The sequence below is a fragment of the Notamacropus eugenii genome, chromosome 4, assembly GCF_028372415.1.
Source record: "Notamacropus eugenii isolate mMacEug1 chromosome 4, mMacEug1.pri_v2, whole genome shotgun sequence".
NCBI lineage: Eukaryota > Metazoa > Chordata > Mammalia > Diprotodontia > Macropodidae > Notamacropus > Notamacropus eugenii.
Window position 1 is genome coordinate 68,070,275 of NC_092875.1, and position 21,801 is coordinate 68,092,075.

The following is a 21,801-nucleotide window of genomic DNA, read 5'->3' on the forward strand; positions in this document are numbered from 1 at the left end:
ATTTATTTTCAGGCATTTAATTAACTTTTATAAAAGGTATTCACTAAGTAGGTATAGTAAACATATACTACAGAGACAGGCCCCCTAAACAAGGAGCAAATTCTCCACTTTCATACACAAAGTCCCTGAAAAGAATGGGTTCAAATTTAGAGAGAACACATGTAGTCACAGGGTAAACTCATGGTTCCTGATTGATAAAAGTCCTTTTCTCTTTTCTTGAGTTCTCATGAAGTTCTACTTAGGTGTAGCTCTCTTATTAAGCTCCAAGTGTTGATATCCTTGTAGAATACTGAAGATGCCTTTCTTCAGTATGTCTAGTTCATCCTTTGTATGTCTTTCAGACCCTGCCTCAGTCAATACTAGTTGCTTTGGGGGAAACCATTACTAATGCCAACAGAACTCTAGATTTTCTGAACTTTTGAAGTCCACAAGGTTATTACCTGATCAATGGGAGGGACTACTGAATCTGCTCCCTACCATGGGCAGTTCCCTCTCAAAAGTCCTTCACCAAAGGTGCCTTCAACATTTAACTATACTCTTAGAATCTGGGTTTTGAAACTGGCTTGTTGAGTTATCTAGATGTTGTTGAGAAAAATAGAGGTTTCATTTGTCTCATCTAACATTGAAATGCTTCCCTCCACTCAAACTGATTAAGAAGTTATTTACAAAGTTTATAACTGTGAGTGCTTCAATTGAGGAGTGAGGGCCTTCTTACTTAGGGTGAGGGTAGAAACCTACAGTTCCAATACTCTTGAGTATTGTATACAAACAAAAAGCATCAGTCAAAGTCATTCAGTTAAAATGAAAGGAAGAAAAGAAGGAAGAAACTAACTCCATTTTGAATATGCCTTTTGTTTTATTTTTATCTAGTAGTGGTCAAGGAAGTTGTTTGGATGAGGAGAACTAGCTACTTTATCTCTATACCCTGCCACATTTGTATGGATGGTGCCACTCTTTCCTAGCTTTCTAATAGGCATTTTGATCTTTGTCAGCACCCTCACTCTGCTCTTCAAGTGGGATGAGATTCTTTTAAACCTACCCTGGGGAGACATAGAGAAGAGAAATTGCCTGAGGTGACTGACTCAGGACTGATTTGTACTCCCTTATCAAGCCTCCTCCCAATAGAAAACTATTAGTTTATCCTGTGTTGAGGGTAGCCCAAATTCACTTATTCTTTGCTTTGGAATAGTTTTAATAACATTACATATTCATATATGTATACACATTATATGTTTCACAATACATGTATGTATATATATATATACACATACTTACATGTAGCTTAAATCTCTACCTGGTAGTTTTAATAATTAGAGAATCAATTTTCTTTTCCTCCTCTACCTGACTGATCATAGTCTCCCTCTCATATATATTTAATCCTTCAGAGACACACAAGCAACAAATGATGTCTTTTGAAAATACGTGGCAAAAGAACCAGGTGGCATTTATACCAGGAATGCAGGGTTGGTTCAATATTAGGAAAACTATCTATATAATTGACCATATCATTAACAAAACTAACAGAAATCATAGAATTATCTCAATAGATGCAGAAAAACTTTTGATAAAATACAGCACCCATTCCTATTAAAAACACTAGAGAGCATAGGAATAAATGGAGTTTTCTTTAAAATGATATCAGCAAGCATTATGTGTAATGGGGATAAGTTAGAAGCATTCCCAATAAGATCAGGGATGAAACAAGCATGTCCATTATCATTCAATATTGTACTAGAAATGTTAGTTTTAGTAATGATAGAGGAAAAAGAAATAGAAGGAATTAGAATAGGCAATGAGGAAACAAAACTATCACTTTTTGCAGAATGATATGATGGTAAACTTAGAGGATCCTAGAAAATCAACTAAAAATTACTTGAAACAATTAACAACTCTAGCAAAGTTGCAGGATATAAAATAAAGCCACGTAAATCATCAGCCTTTCTGTATATTACCAGCAAAGCCCATCAGCAAGAGACAGAAAAGGAAATTCAATTTAAAATAACTTTAGACAATATAAAATATTTGGGAGCTTACTTGCCAAGACAAACCCAGGATGTATATAAACACAATAACAAAACACTTTTCACACAAATAAAGTCAGATCTAAACAAATGGAAAAAAATTCAATTGTCTATGGCTAAACTGAGCTAATATAATCAAAATGACAATTCTATTTAAACTAATTTACTTATTCAGTTCCATACCAGTCAAACTACCAAAAATTACTTTATAGAGGTAGAAAAATTTATCTGGAAGAACAACAAGTCAAGAATATAAAGGGAATTAATGAAAATAATGCAAAGGAAGGTTGCCTAGCCATACCAAATCTAAAACTATATTATAAAATGTCATTCATCAAAACTATTTGGTACTGGCTAAGAAATAGAATGGATCAGTGGAATAGGTTAGGTACACAAGACACAGTAGTAAATGGGTATGATAATCTACTGTTTGATAAACTCAAAAGGGTCCAGCTTCTAGAATAAGAACTTACTATTTGACAAAAACTGCTGAGAAAGCTGGAAAATAGTATGGCAGAAACTAGGGATAGACTGATATCTCACACCCTATACCAATATAAGGTTGAAATGGTATAACGTTAATGGAACTTAAGATCTTCCCTGGCCATTAATAGGGCTCACATGAAGCTCATTAAGGGAAGTTTGCTTAGGGGAGGCTTGTTTGTATGAAATGTTTTCACACCTTTTTCTAATTTCTAATTAGGCACTGAGTCACCAGTGTTGTGATGACTAGTGGCTCTGAGAAGCATGTGGTGTGTGTGTATATATATATATATATATATATATATATATATATATATATATATATATATATATATATATATATATATATGTGTGTGTGTGTGTGTGTGTGTGTGTTTGTGTGTGTGTGTGTGTATACATACATACATACATACTCTGAGTTGGTATTTTGCTTTGGGGTTCGATTATAAGGATCTTGTGACTCTCTGGTCAAGACTCTGAGAAGCTGTATGTTCAGAACCCCAAATACTCAGATGTAAAGGCTCTTAATCTAGTGGTATATGTAAAGTGTATAGCAATATTGCTTTGATTCAGAATCCTGTCTATTGGTCTTTATGCTAATTTCTGTGCTTGTATTTTCTCTGAGGTTCAGGATGCTAACATTTCCCCTGACCTAGTGAATGTAATTAAAGAAGATAGCTGACCCCTTAGTAGTAGCTTTCCTTTAAGAAAAATAGATCCAAGAATTTGTGCTAGCAGGTCATCTTGGGTATGCCAGGGTGCTTGTTGCTACAAATGGGTACATGATTTAGACATAAAAGGTGATACCATAAGCAAATTAGGAAAGCAAGGCATAGTTTACTTCTCAGATCTATGGAGAAGTGAAGAATTTATGATGAAATGAGAGACAGTGAATGTTATGAAATGCAAAATGGATAATTTTGATTACATTGAGTTAAAAAGTTTTTGCGCAAACCAAACCAAGATTAGAAGGAAAGCTGAAAGCTGGGAAACAATTTTTATAACCAGTGTTTCTGATAAAGACCTCCTTTCTCACACACACACATATGTACATGAATATATATATGTATATATATACATATATGTGAAGAGAGAGAGAACTAAGTCAAATTTATAAGAATACAAGTCATTCCCCAGTTGATAAATGGTCAAAGGATATAAATAGGCAGTTTTCAGATAAAGAAAATAAATCTATCTATAGTCAGATAAAAAATGCTCTAAATCACTATTAGAGAAATGTAAATTAAAACAACTCTGAGATACCACCTCATACCTATCAGATTGCTAATATGACAGAAAAGGAAAATGATAAGTGTTGGAGAAGATATAGGAAAACTGGAATACCAGTGGTGTTAGTGGAGTTGTGAACTGATCCAACAATTCTAGACAGCAATTTGGAACTATGCCCTAAGGGCAACCAAACTGTGCATACCTATTGGTCCAGCAATACCACTTAAAGGTCTGTATTCCAAAGAGATCATAAAAAAGGGAAAAGGACCCATATGAACAAAAATATTTGTAGTAGCTCTTTTTGTGGTGGAAAAGAATTGGAAATTGGGGGATACTCATCAACTGGGGAGTGGCTGAATAAGTTGTGATATATGAATGTAACGGAACACTATTGTCCTATAAGAAATGATGAGCAGGCAGATTTCAGAAAAACCTGGAAAGACTTATATGAACAGATGCTGAGTGAAGGGAACAGAACCAGGAGAACATTGTACACAATAACAGCAACATTGTGTGATGATTAACTATGAAAGACTTAGCTCTTCTCTGATAGGGTCAGTTCCAAAAGACTCATGATGGAAAATGCTATCCACATCCAGAGAAAGAACTATGGATTCTGAATGCAGATCAAAGCATGCTATTTTCACTTTTTTTCTTTCCCATTGTTTTCCCATTTTGTTCTGATTCTTCTTTCACAACACAACTAATGTGGAAATATATTTAACATGATTGTACTTGTATAGCCTGTATCAGATTGCTTGCTCTCTTGGGGAGGGGGGAAGCAAAGGAAGGAGGGAGAAAAAATTAGAACTCAAAATCTTACAAAAAATGAATATTGAAAACTATTTTTACATGTAATTGGAAGTAAATAAAATACTATTAAGAAAACACATAGTGAAGACAGAAAATGAACTCTTAAATAAATTAATCTCAGGGCCATACGCTCAGCAAGAAAGTCAGGTTGATGTAAAGGACAGGGGAATTGTAACCAGTTTTTGTCCCAGCACCTTGGACAACTACTACCATTCTGCATCTTTTCTGAGTGGCTTCTACTTAGTTCAACTATAATTATTTTTTGTTGGCTCATTCCTGGTCAGGGCAGCAGCAGTCACAGTAATAGTGTCAGTGGAACTGGGTGCCCTCTCTCCCAGTCAAGGGGGACATTGTGTCCTCCCTTAAGTATACTTGCTCCTTTTTGTCTTTTTTTTTTCTTTTTTCTTTTTTAGATTTCAGTACTCTCCCTCTTTTAGGATAAGAGGAGAAGACTGACTTTTCATACACAGTTATGACACTGAATAGTCCTCCAATCAAAATACACCAAGGGTTTCTGTCTCATCCTGCAAGCACCCATCTCAGGTGCAGTCCAACTCCTTCAAGTAAAGAGATGGTACACATACTGTTCAGGTGGTCTCTTTCCCCACATTAGAATGTAAGCTTCTTCAAGACTGTTTTGTTTATGTCTTTGTATTCATAGTGCCCAGAACATATTAGGTGTTTAGTAAATGCTGGTTGATTGATTAGCAATCAGAGCTACCCAAGAATGGAATGGGCTGCCTCAGGAGTTGGTGGGTTCCACTTCACTGATGGTCTAAAGACCGGACAATCACTTACCGAATGCTATAGAGGAGATCCTTGCTCAGGTAAGAGTTGGACTACGTCATCTCTGAGTTTTCTTCCAATTAAGATTCTGTTACTCTCTGACTACTTCTTATAGGGTGTAGGAATTACTATTCTAGAATCTCAGAGTTGGAAATAACAATAGAGGGCATTTAGCCCAGTGAAGCATTTAATAAATACTTTTTGATTCATTTAGTTGAATCTGTATTGTGTAGGAGTAATTAGATCATAGATATAGGGCTGGGGAGGACCCCAGATGCCACCTAATCTAACCCCCTTATTTTAAAAGAAACTGAAACATGGAGGTCAAGGTCACCTTGAATGAAGGTCACCTAGGTGCTAAGTGGTAATGCTAGGATTCTGAGGTCCTCTGACTCTCTACTAGGCTCTCCTTCTTACAGCATCCAGTCTTCAATGATGGGAAACTATTTATGACGAGAGATGTTCATTTCACTTTTGGATGGCTCTTTTTATTAAGAAGTTCTCCTTTAAACCAAGAGCTGTCTCTCTTCAGTTTTCCTACTTCATCATGGGGCCAAACCTAATTTCTTCTTTCTGTGATAGCCCTTCAATTTCTTTTCCCTTCCCTCCTTTAGGGTACTTTTGTTTGTCATTTTCCCATTTATCCCAAATACTCTCTCTTTGTCCTCTCAATCCTCTCCTGACTCAAGTGTTCTTGAAACAATACCTCTTTCTCCAGCCTTGCCCCTGTCCCTTTCCTTTCCTATCTCTTCCTTCTGATAGTCATTTTGCCTTGGGGGTGGCACTTTTGATGAATGCGAATATTTAGCTTGGAAAGGATAAGTCTATAATCAGTCCAGCACTCTGCACCACACATTGCCTTTGTCACTTTCACATCTTGTCTGTCTCTTTAAAAGGTTAAAGAGGCAACATGGTGGGATGATCAATAGATTCAGAGGGAAAATGAGGAACTGGGATAAGTCCAGGCTCTTCCACTTACCACCTGCAAGCATGGTTACTCTGTCTCAGTTCTCTGGGATCTGAAAAAGGGAGGAGTCAAATTGCCTCCCTGTCCCATACTATGCTTCCATTAATTTCTTCTTCTTCCCCACTATATTCAACATGGAAGATAATTCCTATTTCTTTACTGACTTCTACATTAAATGTTCTCTCTTTATTCTCTCAATGACCTTTAGACAAAGCGAGACCTCTAAAAAGGAATGACTTTGTCTCCTTTGCTTGGGCCAGATATGAATGTGTTTCAGGAACCACTGTCTCCCTATTCCAATATCCCATCCCCATCCCTCTAGCTACTGGTTTGAGTGACCTTCATCTATGACAATTCCAAGAAATAGTAATTCAGCTTTTCTTAGCCTTACCTTAACCAGGGTTATTTTTGTTGACTTTCACCCATAAATGTTTCTTTTATTTGCTCAATGACTTTGTCTCCTTGGTGAAGAATGAAAACTTTTGCCAATTTATTGGAATACCATAGAAGAAAGTCATTCAAAACTAGAAATTGGGAAGATGGGGAGAAGACATAATAATATCTGCCCAGATTGATGATAGTCTATTGAGAACACTATGGATGTGTTCAGTCCATCTCTCTAGGTTCACGTCCTTATCACTAATCAATGTGGCTCCATCAACGCTGAGTAGTTGTAAGGCACCATAGAATTTTGGTCCATAGATAGCTTTCAAGGAATCATAAAAGAGCTTTGGATTGTTACTATCAGCATAAAACTGAATTTCATCTGCCTTCTAACTGAGCCAGGAATCCTGCATCTCTCTAAGTTTTGCATGTACTTTGCTTTTGATGGAATTAAATGCTGCCTTCTTAGAGGGGGATGAGCTATCCTGCTGGTAAATCTTGTGGAGTTCTCATTTTTCATTTAGCAGCTTCTGAATTTCCCCATCATTTTCATCAAACCAGTCCCTGTGTTTGTGAGTGTTCTAACCTAGATGAGCAAATGCAGTGCTGTACACCAAATCTCTGAAAGCTGTCCACTCCTTTTTTCTGCTCCTCTGTTGCCAACTGGGTGTTGGCCCAACTTTCCCTCCAAGTTAGCAACAAACTGTTCCCTCTCAGAGAAGAGCTGTAATGTGTTGACATTAATTCTTCTAGTAGTCATTTTGCCTTGGGGGTGGCACTTTTGATGAATGCAAATATTTAGCTTGGAAAGGATAAGTCTATGATCAGTCCAGCACTCTGCACCACACATTGCCTTTGTCATTCTCACATCTTGTCTGTCTCTTCTCCTTACAATCACATAGTCTATTAGATGTCAATGTTTGCTGCAAGGGTACATCCATGAAATTTTATTGTGTTTAAGTAAATGGAAAACAGTGTTGGTGATGAGAAGGTCATGTGATGTGCAAGTCTTCAGCAGTAAATGACCATTGCTGTTGCTGTTTCCAATTTCATTCCTCTCTAGGACTCCCTGCCAAGTCTGATAGTCTGAGCCTACTCTAGCATTAAAGTCTCCCAGAATGATAATAAGCTTGTCCTCTTTTGGCACATTGATGATAAGGGTCTCTAGGTCTTCATAAAATTTTTCCTTGACTTCATCAGGGTTTGTTATGGTCAGAGTACAGGCACTGATGATGGTAGCATGGCATTTTCCTGTGAGTGGCAATCACATTGTCATGAGCCTGTCATTCACTCCTTTTGGCAGACATATCACCTAGGCAGACCTATGCCACCTTCATGGCACTCCTCTTCACTGTGCCCACTCCAGAAAAATGTGTGTCCAGCTCCAACTTCAGTAAGCTGGCCTTCATTTGCCAACCTTGTTTCACTCAGGGCTGCTATTTTGATGCAATACTTGTTGAGTTCTCTTGCAGCAAGAGCAGTTTGTCTTTCAGGTCGACTGGATTTTGTGTTGTCTATAAGCGTGAGCGCATTCCCTGTGCCAGTGGCGAGTGGAATCGTCTTTGCAGATGTTTATGTACGTTTGGTACTTTTTTTGTGTTTTGACCGCAGAGTGGGAATCCTCGCCCGTGGTGGTAGTCAGGCCAGGGTTGGGTTTAAGGCATGTTTTCTAACTTACACCAGGAGGTGAGCAGTGCGATCTTTAAAATGCTGCTCAGATACCCGGGGGCTGCCAAATCCCACTGCTGCTTCCAGTGAAAAATGACCCTATGGCCTGGACTACCTGTGTGCAAGGTTGTGACTCCCAGTATACCTGCTGCTTCATCACTTGCCTATCGCCGCAGGACTTATAGATATATTAGGTATAATATTAGAGTGTGTTCAGGGAGGACCAGTATGATTCTTCTGTGCAACATGACTGGTATGTAAATGTATTTAATAGGAATGTGTGTGTATAGCCCATATAAGATTGCATGCTGTCTTGGGGATGGAGGGAGGAAGGAAGGAAAGAAAAATTAAAACTTATGGAAGTGAATGCTAAAAACTGAAAACAAATAAATTAGTAAATTTGGGAGAAAAAAGAAATTCTGCCATGATGAGATATTCCATTTTAAAATTTCTAACTTTTCTAACTTGTTTTCCTATGACCTAGAAATGTTGTGATTAGCACTTAATCTGTTAATAAAGACAACATATGTCTTAGGCAACATGTATTGTATTCTTTTAGCACCACCATTGTGTTCTTGCCTAATAAACATGATTCTTAGCAACCTAATTTGATAACAAAATAATCCACGCACCACTGTTGTTCTAAACTACAACATTTGACATTCAAAGTCCACTTTTTTCTTCTTGTGTTGACATTATACATTATAACAAAAGAGAATATCACGATACACAAGGCACTTGGAACACTCTTGAGCTATAACTGCATTACTGTGATTTGTTGTGATCCCATTGAGATGCAGTGAGAAGCAGTGAACACACCACTCTCAACCACTCAGCTCTGATTTTGTAGTTCAAAAGCAGCTGTAGACAGCACATAAATAAACGCATATCATTGGATTCCAATTAAATTTTATGGACACTGAAATTTGAATTTCATATGATTTTCATGTGCTCTAAAATATTATTCTTCCTCTGATTTTTTTTCAACCACCTAAAAATGTAAAAGCATTTTTAGCTTATGGTCTGTGCAAAAGGGACCCTTGTTTTATGTTCTTCTATGTACTAGGTTGTCGTAGGGTGAGCTACTTTCTCTCAGAGCTGCATGTTGGTATGTGCTGAACTCACTCAGTGCTACTGTCACCTCTACAGACCATGACAGTGCAGGCACTAGAGGTAGATGCTATGTTTTTTCATTTTCTCTGCAAACACAATATTATATCTCTTCAGTTATTTTAGCATAATCTTTGTTAAGGTGCCTTTATTTCCATTGCTCTTGTCCCTTCACCCTCAATACCTCTCCCCCATTTGTTAGTCCTTCTCCTAGTTTTGGAGGTTTAAAAAATTCTTTTTTTTTCCTTGATCTTTTCTGATTATTTAATTCTTTCTCTCTACTTTTTTTTAAATCAATTAAATAGTCAAATTCTTCCTCTCCTCTTAAATTGGTTTTATTTGTTAGTTTTTGAAATTTAAATTTCTGCACCTTTTTATATATTTCTTCCCTTTACTTTCTTCATTATTTATCTTCCCTTTCTGTCTTCTCTAGACTTTTATCCTTTGGTCTTTATACTTAATTAATCCTTTATTTTCTGCATTTCTCTTGGAACTAAAACTTTTGAGCTACCCATATTTGATTCTCCCTTTTATTTTCTGTTCTTGTCTTATACAGCTTGCCTTCTGATTCCCCTTGTTTGGTTATGCCTCATCCTTAGAAAAATATTAATTCCTGCAGGTGATAGAGAAGATATTACCCCAGAGTAGGATCTTTCCCATGTCCTTGGTTAGCAGTCCAGTGTTAATTTTTGTTCTCCTCCTGGTCATTTGTCTCCCATCTGCCCCAAGATCTCTTCCATGGGTCCATATCCTCCCACTCTTCTGGCTTTCAGTTGCCCCCAGGAGCTCTGATTCCCCCTCTCCTAAGGCAAAATGAACAAGCTCTTTAAACACCAAATTATTGCAAATAAAATACATTATAAATTCCTCCTCTCCTTTTATAGATTATCTTCTCCCATAGGATTCATCAGCAGTATCTCTCTTTCTTTCCTTCTTTTTCAATGCATCCCTTTGCCTTCTCAACCATTCTACCATAGGTTCTTTTATTCCTGAGAGATTATGCAAATTATTATTAGCCTTTGACAAGATTAGGGTAAATCACATATTCTCCTTTATATTTTTCCTCATTTTCTTTTTTTTTTAATGCACAATCCCATTATATAATTTAGTAAAAAAAATATTGATTCACCTGTGGGGATAGGGCAGTGTTGTGCCTATTTCTTCTTCATCACTTCTGTTGACTTCTGCTTTCACCTTTGTCTCTTTGTATACATTTAAAAAGAAGTCTCTTAATACTATGTCTCTTGTTTTATTGTTTCTCTTAGTTGCTGTATTTATTTATTCTTATGGTACTTCTGTTGTCTGGGATGTACGAGAAACGATCTCTTTAGGCCTGGTTTCCTTTCTATGTTTAAAATGCCTCTTTATTATTGAATATCCATCTTTTTCTATCAATGGTTATGCTCAGATTTGCAGGGTAGGTCATCCTGCTCTATATTTTGAGCTCCATTGCTCTTTGAAACACATTATTCCATTTTTTCCTTAATTTTTTTGTTGTTGCAGAATGGTGTAGTGTTATTAAAATGCCCTTTGTCTTTGAAAGTCATTCTCCTTGTCACTTGCAGAGTTGATTGTCTCTTTTTGGAGCTATAGTTTAATCACCATATGTCTTGGCACTTGCAGCCTCAAATTTCTTTCTAGAGATGATCTATGGATTCTTACAATTGGTACTTTGTTTTCTGTGTTCAGAAGTTCAGGGCAATTTTCTTGTATTATTTCTTACATAATAGTGCTCAGGGTTTTTGATCTATTAGGTTTTTTCTGGGGAGGGGTTCAGTACTTCTCTCTGCATCCTGTCTTTGAGCTCATTATGTTTTGCTTGTATGGAGGATATATTTTCTTTTAGTATTATTGGTTTTTGTTTCTCTTCTTACAGACTGTCCTGCATTTCCAATCAGTTATTTTTTCTTTTGTTTCTTTGGTGAGACTTATAGATTGAAGCTTTTCTATTTTTGCCAATGATTTCTGCTGTACAGGCCATATAATTCTGCTCTCATCATTCTTATTTCTTTTTCAAACTGTTCAGGAGCAGTGATTCTAGGATCTCCTCAAAATTCACTGTCATCTGTTTCATCAGATGTTGAGCAATTTTCCTTTGTTTTGCAGTACTTATTCATAGATACCTGAACATATTTAATTGACCTAGAGGCTCTATTTCCTTCTGCTGTTAATATCTTTTCTGTTGGTCTATCTACTTATGCTCAAGGTCTTGGAATTTTCTTTCTACTGAGCTCTTTGGTAATTTCATTCTTTTCTTCCCTTTACTTTTCCCCCCCTTTGCTTACTTTCTGACTCCTTCCCTTTCATGACAATTTCCTCTGGGGGTGGATGTTAAAGCATTTTAACCTCCTCCCATACAGAGCAATTCACAGTTAATAGATTAGGTCTCTGCCTCAGGTGACTTCTGGGAGAATAAAAGTGGCCCCATATGGATGCTTGGCTCTTTCAATCTTAGTAGAGCACCCTACAATTCCCTGCACATACATCCTACTCCATTCCCTCTGTTCCTCAGTTCTTTCTCAGTTCTCTGACCCAAACAGCAAATTTCCAAGTTTAAAATTTGGCTCTTCAAAGCACTGTGTATGTGTGTGTTTGGAGGGGGAGGCAGAGTGAACAGCTGAATGGGTCAGCTTGTGCAGCCCTGCTCTGAGAACCAGTGGGTGGGGGGATGGGGGAGGAGAGAAGAAGATGCTGAGTAAAGAAATGTGAGGTATTATTTCATAAAGTGTTTACCTTGTTTGGATTCTTGATGTCCTAGACCGCAGAGACAGGTCTAATTATTTTTAACACTGGTGCATAAATAATGTCATTTTTTGCTCCTCAGGACATCAATGTAGGTCTGGGAGCAAAACCCAGATTTTTTGGATGATGAGACTGTGTTCTTCTGCCTTTTTAAAACCCACAAGTTTGGAGTCTTCAATGTCTTCACCTAAAACAGAAAAGATCAAATGCTGAGGAAGGTGAAAAACCCAGCTTGCCAGCCTCTTGTTGGTGTGGGTGGGACAGTGTAAATGAGTCTAATGAGCTACTTCAATGTTTTACGTTTTCTTTATATATTTTCAGTTCAGTTCTTTTTCAGTTGTGTCCAACGCTTTATAATCCCATTTGGGGTTTTCTTGGCAAAGATGCTGGCATGGTTTGCCATTTCTTTCTCCACCTTCTTTTAGGCAAGCAGGGTTAAATGACTCGTGCACGGTCACACATCTAGTAAGTGTCTGAGGCCAGATTTAAACTCATAAAAATGAGTCTTCCTGATTCCAAACCCAGTTCTCCATCCACTGAGCCATCTAGCTGCCTGCATATATCTATGTATGCCTATAAGTCCCTTGCATCTTATTCATTTCCCATAGTGCAGATACTAAAGGCTATCCCCACTCTTGATATCCATATGGTACTTTGTATGCTCATATGGGAGTTAGGGAGATTTTACTTACTTTGAAGAAACTCCTAGAAACAAGCCATGCCTAAGCTTTATTTAGGGATTTCCTAGAATTTTACTTTGGCATGGGGACAGAGTGAAAGAGTAAGGCCCCAGGAACAAAACTGGTCCATGTGATCCTATAGCCCCTTGGGGGTTTCTAAGTGCCATTTAAATGTTACTTAGGTCATAGATGACATGTAAAAATATGTTTTACTGATATCTTTTGTCCTTATATCATAACCATTAAAATGGCTGCTCTCTTCCTCACAATTGAAATATTCCCTACAATGTAGAAAAAGTCAAGTAAAAAAATTCAACATAATATACAAATCTCATACTTTATACCACATTCTACCATAGTAGTTCTTCAATTTTCTGCCATGATTGGGATATTTGCTTTATTATATATGATCTCTTAGACCTTCGCTGGTTTTAAATTACTCACAATTCATTTTCCTTTTAGTTGTCTTTTTATTTACACTTACTCTGTGTGTATCTTGTATTCACCCAATTACTTAAAGGTTGTCTTACCCATTAGAAAGTAAGCTATTTTCCCAACTCACATTCACAGGTTGGGTAACTGAGAGGAATAAGTAAGTACCTTTTTGTGGGTTCAAAATCCTAAAACTATAGTTCACAAACCCCCAAGGTGTGTTTAACAGTCAGTCAGTTGACACAATTAGCATAAAACAAAGGTATTTACTAAAATGACACCATATGAACACTGATAATAAACCATTCCCCCCATGAAACGGGGGTTCATGTTCCTACAAATACTGCCAGTAGAAAGGCACACATATAGCCAAGGAAAATCATATCTCAGCACTGCAGGATTCCAATATCTTTATTTTTATGACCTACTCATAACACTCCCTTTATGGGAAGTATTTCTGTTGGGCATGTTTGCTCCACTGGGTTCCCTGGGCTCGCTCCTCTCTGTAGTCAGACTCTGGTCCTGATGTCTGCTGCTAGCAGTGTCACTTGCTGGGCAGGTCACTCACTGAAAGGTGCTATTGCCAATGAGACAGGAAGAAGAGGTGGAAGAAGTATTTACGTAGCACCTACTATGTTCTAGGCACTGTGCTAAGCACCCTATGATTATCATCTTGTTTGATTCTCACAAAAGTACTGTGAGATATGTGCTGTTTTTATCCTTATTTTATAGTTACGGAAACTGAGGCAAACAGAAGTTCAATGACTTACTCAGGGTCACATGTCTGGTAAGGGTCTGATTTAAACTCTGGTAATCCTGACTCTAGACCTAGCCTTCTATCCACTGTAACACTAAGCTGCCTCTAGAAAAGAGAAAAAATACTCTCTTTCTCCCACCTCCCCATTTACATTGTGAGAGAAGAAGAGGGGAAAATTACCTTTCAAGAGCTGTATTCTTCCTCCTCAGCTAATTCTTTCCTTGGTTGCCAAAGATGACCCAGGAGCTACTCTGCTGATTCAGAACTGACTCTTGCTTTTTAAAGGCCACCAGGTGCACCATTGATCCTCTAAGAAAGTAATGGCTAACCATTATATAAATTCATTAAAATGATTGATGAATTTCTTTATATCTCCTAAAGGAATAAAGTATAAATACCCACTTAGTTTCCTTTACACTACTTTTCTAGTGTACCATGTCTACATGGTACATGTCTACCACCCATCTCTTCAATGATCTGCTCTAGAATGATACCATGAATCACTTCACTTTGGTTCTAGTTCTTTGCTACCACAAAAAGTACTGTTATAAGATATATTGGACCTTTGTTTTTGTCATTGGCTTCCTTGAGATGTATGCCGATAGTAAGATCACTGGGCTGTTGTTTGGTCATTTCAGTTGTGTCTGACTCTTTGTGACCCCATCTTGGGTTTTCTTAGCAGAGGTGCTAGAATGGTTTGCCATTTCCTTCTCTAGTCCTTTGTACAGATAAGGAACTGAGGCAAACAGGGATAAGTGACTTGCCCAGGGTCACACAGCTAGTAAGTCTGAGACCAGATTTGAACTCAGGAAGATGAGTCTTCCTGATTCCAGGCCCAGTATTGGGTGCCACTTAGTTGTCACCTAACAACTGGGTCAAAGGACTAGACAGCTTAGTCACTTTTCTTCCATAATTCCAAACCAATTTTGGACCAGAATTGTTGGATCACTTCACAGCTCTGCTGAATATCTGTTGTGCCAGTCTTCACATAGCCTCCTCTAACATCGATTATTTCCATCTTTTATCATGTGTGCATATTTAATTTTAGTGAAGTGAAACCTCAGTTGTTTTTATTATTTCTCTCATGTTAGCAATTTGGAGCATTTTGAATAATATTGTTAACAGCTTGTAATTCCTTGGAACTTGTTCATATCCTTTAGCCATTATCTATTGAGGGATGGCTCTTTGACTTCCATATTTATGGCAGTTGCCTATATATCTTGAGATATATATGAGATTAAAATGTTACGTGATTTACTCAAGATTAAGTAATAAGGAAGATGTGGAGGTGTTTATCTACGATCTAAGGTGTTTTGGGAAAGTTTGTCCCAGATGGACACTTGTCAGCAAGTCTTGATTGTAAGAAGTCTCAGAGATTTTTGATGGAAAAATTACTTTGGTCCCCTCTATCTTTTGTTTAGTTGAGTTTTTTTTATCTTGTCATAATTATGAAAGGTGCCCCCTTCTGTTTCCTTTCCACTTCTTTTATCATGTGATTTTTAAATGTTAAGATGTTATATTCGTTTAGAACTTATTATTATAGCATGTGGACTAAAGCTAATGTGTGCCAAATTGCTTTCTAGTTTTCCCAGCAGTTCTTGTCAAACAGGAATCCTTCCCTTGGTCATTTGTGGTCTTGAGTTTTTTGAGCATTGGACGCCCATTGTAGGGCCTGTTAAACTGTGGTTGCAGTAATTTATTTACTTCACCTGGTTTGGTAGGTCACTTTTGTGTGGGATGACTAGGATCCTTACTTAAATTAATTACTCAGAGGCCTCTCAAAATGATGACAGAAAGATTTATTTATTAGATTCTCGAGAATCGGGCAATTCCTGTACCAGTTCACCTAGAGCAGGAAAAGACAAAGACAAAAGAGAAGCAGTGATATTTATAGACCCTAACGCAGGACCCACCTCCCTCCACTGACCATTATCCTCATTGGCTGAGAATATGATCTTACATTCTAGATGCGAAATCTCACCAATCCCTTTTGAAATGAAGATATCGAAGAATTATGTAAGTTTCATCCAATCACTGAGACCCTAATGTACTACACAGTTTTATATCCTTATATGGAATTATTCCACTCTAAAAATATTGTAACCTTGAGCCTCTAGGTCTTACCTCACCCCTGGGAGAAGAATTACAATCTGAGAAGTCTTCACTAAACCTATTCCACTCACTTTTGTGACCCTTTAAATTATATGTCTACAGTAAATATTTGCTTGTTAGAATTTTGTAACTGCAAGTGTTGTCTTTTTTATAGGGAATGTAAATGAATCAATATTTCCTTCCATGCAATATATATAACAGTGAAGGTAGTAGACAATATTCAATCTCCATCAATCAACATTTTGGAGTCTCCAAAAAATAGGAAGTGTTTGTAACACATGTCAAAGATGGAACTTTTCTTATTCAGAAAAGTAAAAAAGGTGAAGCTTGGGGATTTCTCTCGGAAGTGGTTACATCATTGCTTCACTCTGGGAAATTGCCACACCATTGCTCATTTGGAGCCCTGGAATGTCCCACTATCATCTCCAGCCAACTGTTGAGAATGTTCTTTAAACATTGTATACAGTAACACCACCATTTTTCAAAGACCAACTTTGATAGACTTAGCTCTTTTCATCTATGCAATGATCTAAGACAATTCCAGAAGATTTGTGATGGAAAATGCTATCCACATCCAGAGAAAGAACTATCGAATCTGAATGCAGATGGAAGCATACCATGTTCGCTTTTTTTTTTCTTTCTAGTGGTTTTTCCCTTTTGTTCTGGTTCTTTTTTCACAACATGACTAATGTAAACATATGTTTAATATGATTGTACATGTATAACATATCAGACTTTTTGCCATCATGGGGAGTGGGAAAAATTTCAGAATTCAAAATCTTATAAAAGTGAATGTTGAAAACTAAAAATAAATAAATAAAATTTAAAAATAAACAATGCAGCAACCACAAAAAGAATATTCTTCAATAAATTTCTTTTGGATGTGAGTCTTGTGTGAATTTCCCTTTTCCCTTTCTAGTTCAGATCATTCATTTGGAGAAGAATTTGCTGCCAAACGAAGGAATAGAAATGGATAGGAGAATGCTCATCAAGTCTCCTTTTCATGAAACCCTTCAAAATCATAGATCTCTTATCATCTATGGAGTGGCGCTAATTTAGTCCCTCATGCTCTTTTCATAGTATATCACTCCCTCTGGATGCACGCCCCCAAAATACACTTTCTCTCTCTCTGGAAGTTTGGGATCTCCAGAGAGATGGTTGTTACTACTCATTGAGAGTTCTAGGAATAACCCTGAAGGATTTTTAGGACTATTATTCACAAGCCCCCACTGGTGTACACCTTCATTACCAATCAATCAATTAAACTCCACTAGTTTTTAGGAAAGGGATTTATTGAGAAGGTAGAGTATGAAAAGTTGGTACAAAATATTCCCCCCAAACCAGGGGCTCACTCTCTTCCTGAACACATAGGACTCAAACCTTAAGTACGATGGCATTGAGGTACACGTATAGAGAATATGTATGGCAAAAGGGTTCATTCTGATTCCTGGCCCTGGAAGTACTTTTCTCCATTTTCAGAGCTCTCATGAATTTCATTGTAGGGTATGCTATTAGGGTTGATGAGCTGCCCCACCCCTCAGCTGTGGTTTCTCCTGGAAGGGCATAATGTCAAAGGTGATGGGTCAATCTGCTGCTGACCTAAATCATTCATTTGCTACCCTGTAATCTCTCTGGCTCTTGCAATGATCAATAAGCCACTGCCTGAGCCCACATCTGTCTCAAGGTTGTTGCTAGGTTACCCTAATCCTAAAGCTATTATTTCCAGGGGTCTATGATACCTCCTCCAATTACCAGTGAAGGCTTTGGGTTTCTTGAACTCATGAGGTGTTTGCCTAGGACATCTATCTCAGAAAACTTGTTTACCTAGGATTACAAAACAAACAAATACCAGAGACAGAGGAATCCATATGTAGGCTCACAATCTCCATGGGTAGGTGAGAGATGGGACTGATGCCCTTCTCCCATATGGTTCTCTAGACCACCTCAGACGAATCTTGTTTTGTGTTTGTGTGAACATTCAGATCAGACTCAGTACCTCTTGAGTTCTTCCATCTCTAGAGTCAATCAGACAAATTTTTTATCATCACATTCTACCAAACCCTAGTCACTCAGACTGGGAACTGGCTCCCCAAAGTTTCTGCCTGGTTTCTCAGACTGAAACCAGACAAGGAAATCTAAGATGTGCTTTAAGGATAAGCCCTCATGGGCCAATATTTCTCCAGTTCCCCATTACAATAAGAACTGCTGTCTAATCATTTTTCATCTATTTTTTATTTGTTTTTCTAATTTTTTTCTTGATATTTTTGGTTATACATTGCTTAAAATTTCTCTTGTATTTCTTATCCCTCCCCTTCCCAGAGAGCTATCTCTTATAACAGTGAATTAAAAAAAAAGAAGAGGAGAAAAACCAGCAAAATCAATAAAAACACTGAAAAATTATATGTAATGTTTTATATTCATGCAAAACTAAGTAAAAAGTAGGAAAGGTATTCTAACACCTCTTTTTGGGGGAGCCAAGCTTGTTCTTTTTTTATATATATAATTTTGTAGTATTCACTTTAGATTGTTTTGTAGTTCTTCCTATTTACATTGCTATTGTCATCTTGTATATTGTTCTCCTGGCTCTGCTCGCTTCACTTTGCATCAGTTCATCTAAATCGTTTCATGTTTTTCTATATTAAGTCCTAACTGAAATCTCTTCTTTTACTAGACGCCTTCCCCAGCTCCTTTTATTCTAGCTTCTTCCCTCTGTTAAATATTTCCTATTTATCCTTTATATAGATAGTCTTGCTTTGTATATATTTGTTTGTATGTTGTTTCCCCCTTTAGATTGTAAGTTCCTTGAGGGCAAGGACTATCTTTTGCCTCTTTTGGAATCCCCAGTATTCAGCACAGTGCCTGGAACATAATAAGTGCTTACTAAATGTTTATTGGTTCATTCATTCATCACCTTGTCTCTTACAGCATTATAACATTCTAAAATATTAGTGTAACCATAATTTATTGAGCTATTTCCTGATCAGTGAGTATCTACTTTGTTCAATTGCAAGTCATGACATTATCTTCCTGATGGTTCTTTTTGAGAACAAAGGACAAACCGTACAATGTTAACACAAAAAGTGTTCCTCTAAATATTTTGGTGTGTGGAGACTTTATTTTTTGTCAATGACCTCCTTGGGATTCTAATCTGACTTTTGGACTTTTTCTGCCTGGCTGAGCTAGGAGGGCAGAACCAGGAGCAGTAGCTGCGACTTACAAGGAGAATGGTTTTGTCTCACTGAGGAGGATCCTAGATTAAGAATTGGAAAAGGCCCCACCTGAAGTTTCTCTCAAGCCCACTAGATCTTCCAAGCAGTGGCCAAAAACATTTCCTAAACTACCGGCCTCACCATGTCACTCTCTTACTCAGTAAACTCCAGTGAATCCCTGTTACCTTAAGAATCAACAACAACCATTTATACAGTGCCCCCTTCCATCTTTTCATTCTTCTCATACGTTACTCACCCAAAAGATTCAGTGACATTGGCTTCCTGACTGTTCCATGAACAGGACATTTTCTTTGTTGGTTTCCCAGGCCTGGAATGCTCTCCCTTTTTTCCTCCAGTTAGTAACTTGGTTTTCTTTAAGTACTAATGAAAAGCCCATTTTTTACTGGAAGTCTACCCCAACTCCTCTTAATTCTGGTGCCCTACCTATGTTAATTATTACCTATTTATCCTCCATATGGCTTGCTTGCACACATTTTTGGCACAGTTCTCCCCCATTAGATTATAATTTCCTTTTATGAGGGGGCAGGGCAATAAATGTTTATTGATTGATTACTAGTGCCTACCATGTACCAGGCATTTTGCTAAATGTTTTATAAATATTACCTCGTTTGACCCTCAGAATAACTCTGTGAGGTAGATGTTATTATTATCTACATTTTGCACTGAGGAAGCTGAAGCAGACAGAGGTTAAGAGATTGGCTCAAGGTCACACAGCTAGTGAGTGTCTGAGGCTACGTTTGAATTCAGATTTTCCTGACTGCAGGACCAGAACTTTATCCACTACCACCTGTTTGCCACAAGGGGGAGACATAATAGAGAGTATCTCTGCCAAGTGCTATGGGCCAGTGAGTACACTTGTGTACTTTATAGCATGAAAGCATACGATCTCATTTTGAGTTACTTAATCATTTAGTCAACAAACATTTTATCAACCACTTACTCTATGCCAGGCACTGTGATAAGTGCTAGAGATACAAAAAGAAGTAGTTTATCTTACAGAGGAGACAACCCACAAACAAACATGTACAAACAAGTCATATAGAGGATTAATAGGGAATCATTAACAGAGAAAAGGCATTGGGATTAAGAGAGGACAATTAAATTCCTATAGAAGATGGGCTTTTAATTGATACTTAAAGAAAGCCAAGGAAGGCTGTAGGAGGAGATGAGGAGGGAGAGCATTCCAGGCAATGTGAACATTCAGAGAAAATGCCCCAAGCTGAGCGGAATGGAAACGATTCAGTTTCCTGGCATGGTGCTGGTAGACTGTCCATGTTTCGCAGGTATGCAACAGTGAGGTCAGTACAATGGCTCTGTAGATCTTCAGTTTGGTAGTCAGTCTAATACCTCTTCTCTCCCAAACTTTTCTTTGGAGCCTCCCCAAACTGAGCTAGCTCTGGCAATAAGTGCATCATCCTCATTGTCAATGTGTACATCTGTGGAAAGTACACTACCAAAGTAAATGAACTTATCCACAGCATTCAAAACTTCTGCATTTGCTATAACCAATGGTTCCATGTATGGGTGGTGTGGTGGTGACTGATGAAGCACCTGTGTTTTCTTGGTGTTAATTACTAGGTCAAAATTATTAAAGACAGCAGAGAATTGATCCGTACTTTGTTGCATCTCAGCTTCAGAGGCTGCATTGAGTGCACAATCATCTGCAAATAGAAAATCATGCACCAACACTCCCTCCACTTTGGTGTTGACTTGTAGCCTTTTCAAGCACTTGCCATCAAGTTGACCTTGATGCTGGGTTCATCTTCATTGAAAACATTTGGCAACATGGCTGAAAACATTCTAAAAAGTATGGGAGCAAGCACACAACCTTGTTTCACTCCATTGGTGACTGTAAAGGCACCAGAGCATTGTCCACTATCCAGAACCTGGATAAACCTGCCATCATGAAATTGATGTACAATACTGATGAACTTCCCTGGGCAACCAAATTTCCATAAGCTCTCACGACTAAGTGTCAAAGGCCTTGGTGAGATCTATAAACATTGTGTACAGACGTCTGTTCTGCTCCTGGCATTTCTCCTAGAGTTGTCTGGCAGCAAACACCATATCAACTGTTCCTCGGTTCTTTCTGAAGCCATGTTGGCTCTCAGGTATATAGCCATCTTCCAGGTGAAGGATCAGCCTATTAAGGAGGACTGTAGTAAGAATCTTGCCAGTAATGACTAAGAGAGAGACCCCACCTGTGATTGTTGCAGAGCAATCTATTCCCTTTACCTTTATAGAGATGGACAATGGAGGCATCCTTGAACTCCTAGAGGATAACTTCCTCTTGCCATATAACCTGGAAAATTTCAGTCAGCTTTTGTATGACCAATGGTCCCCCTACCTTTTAAATCTCAGCTGAAATAGAATCAACACCAGGTGC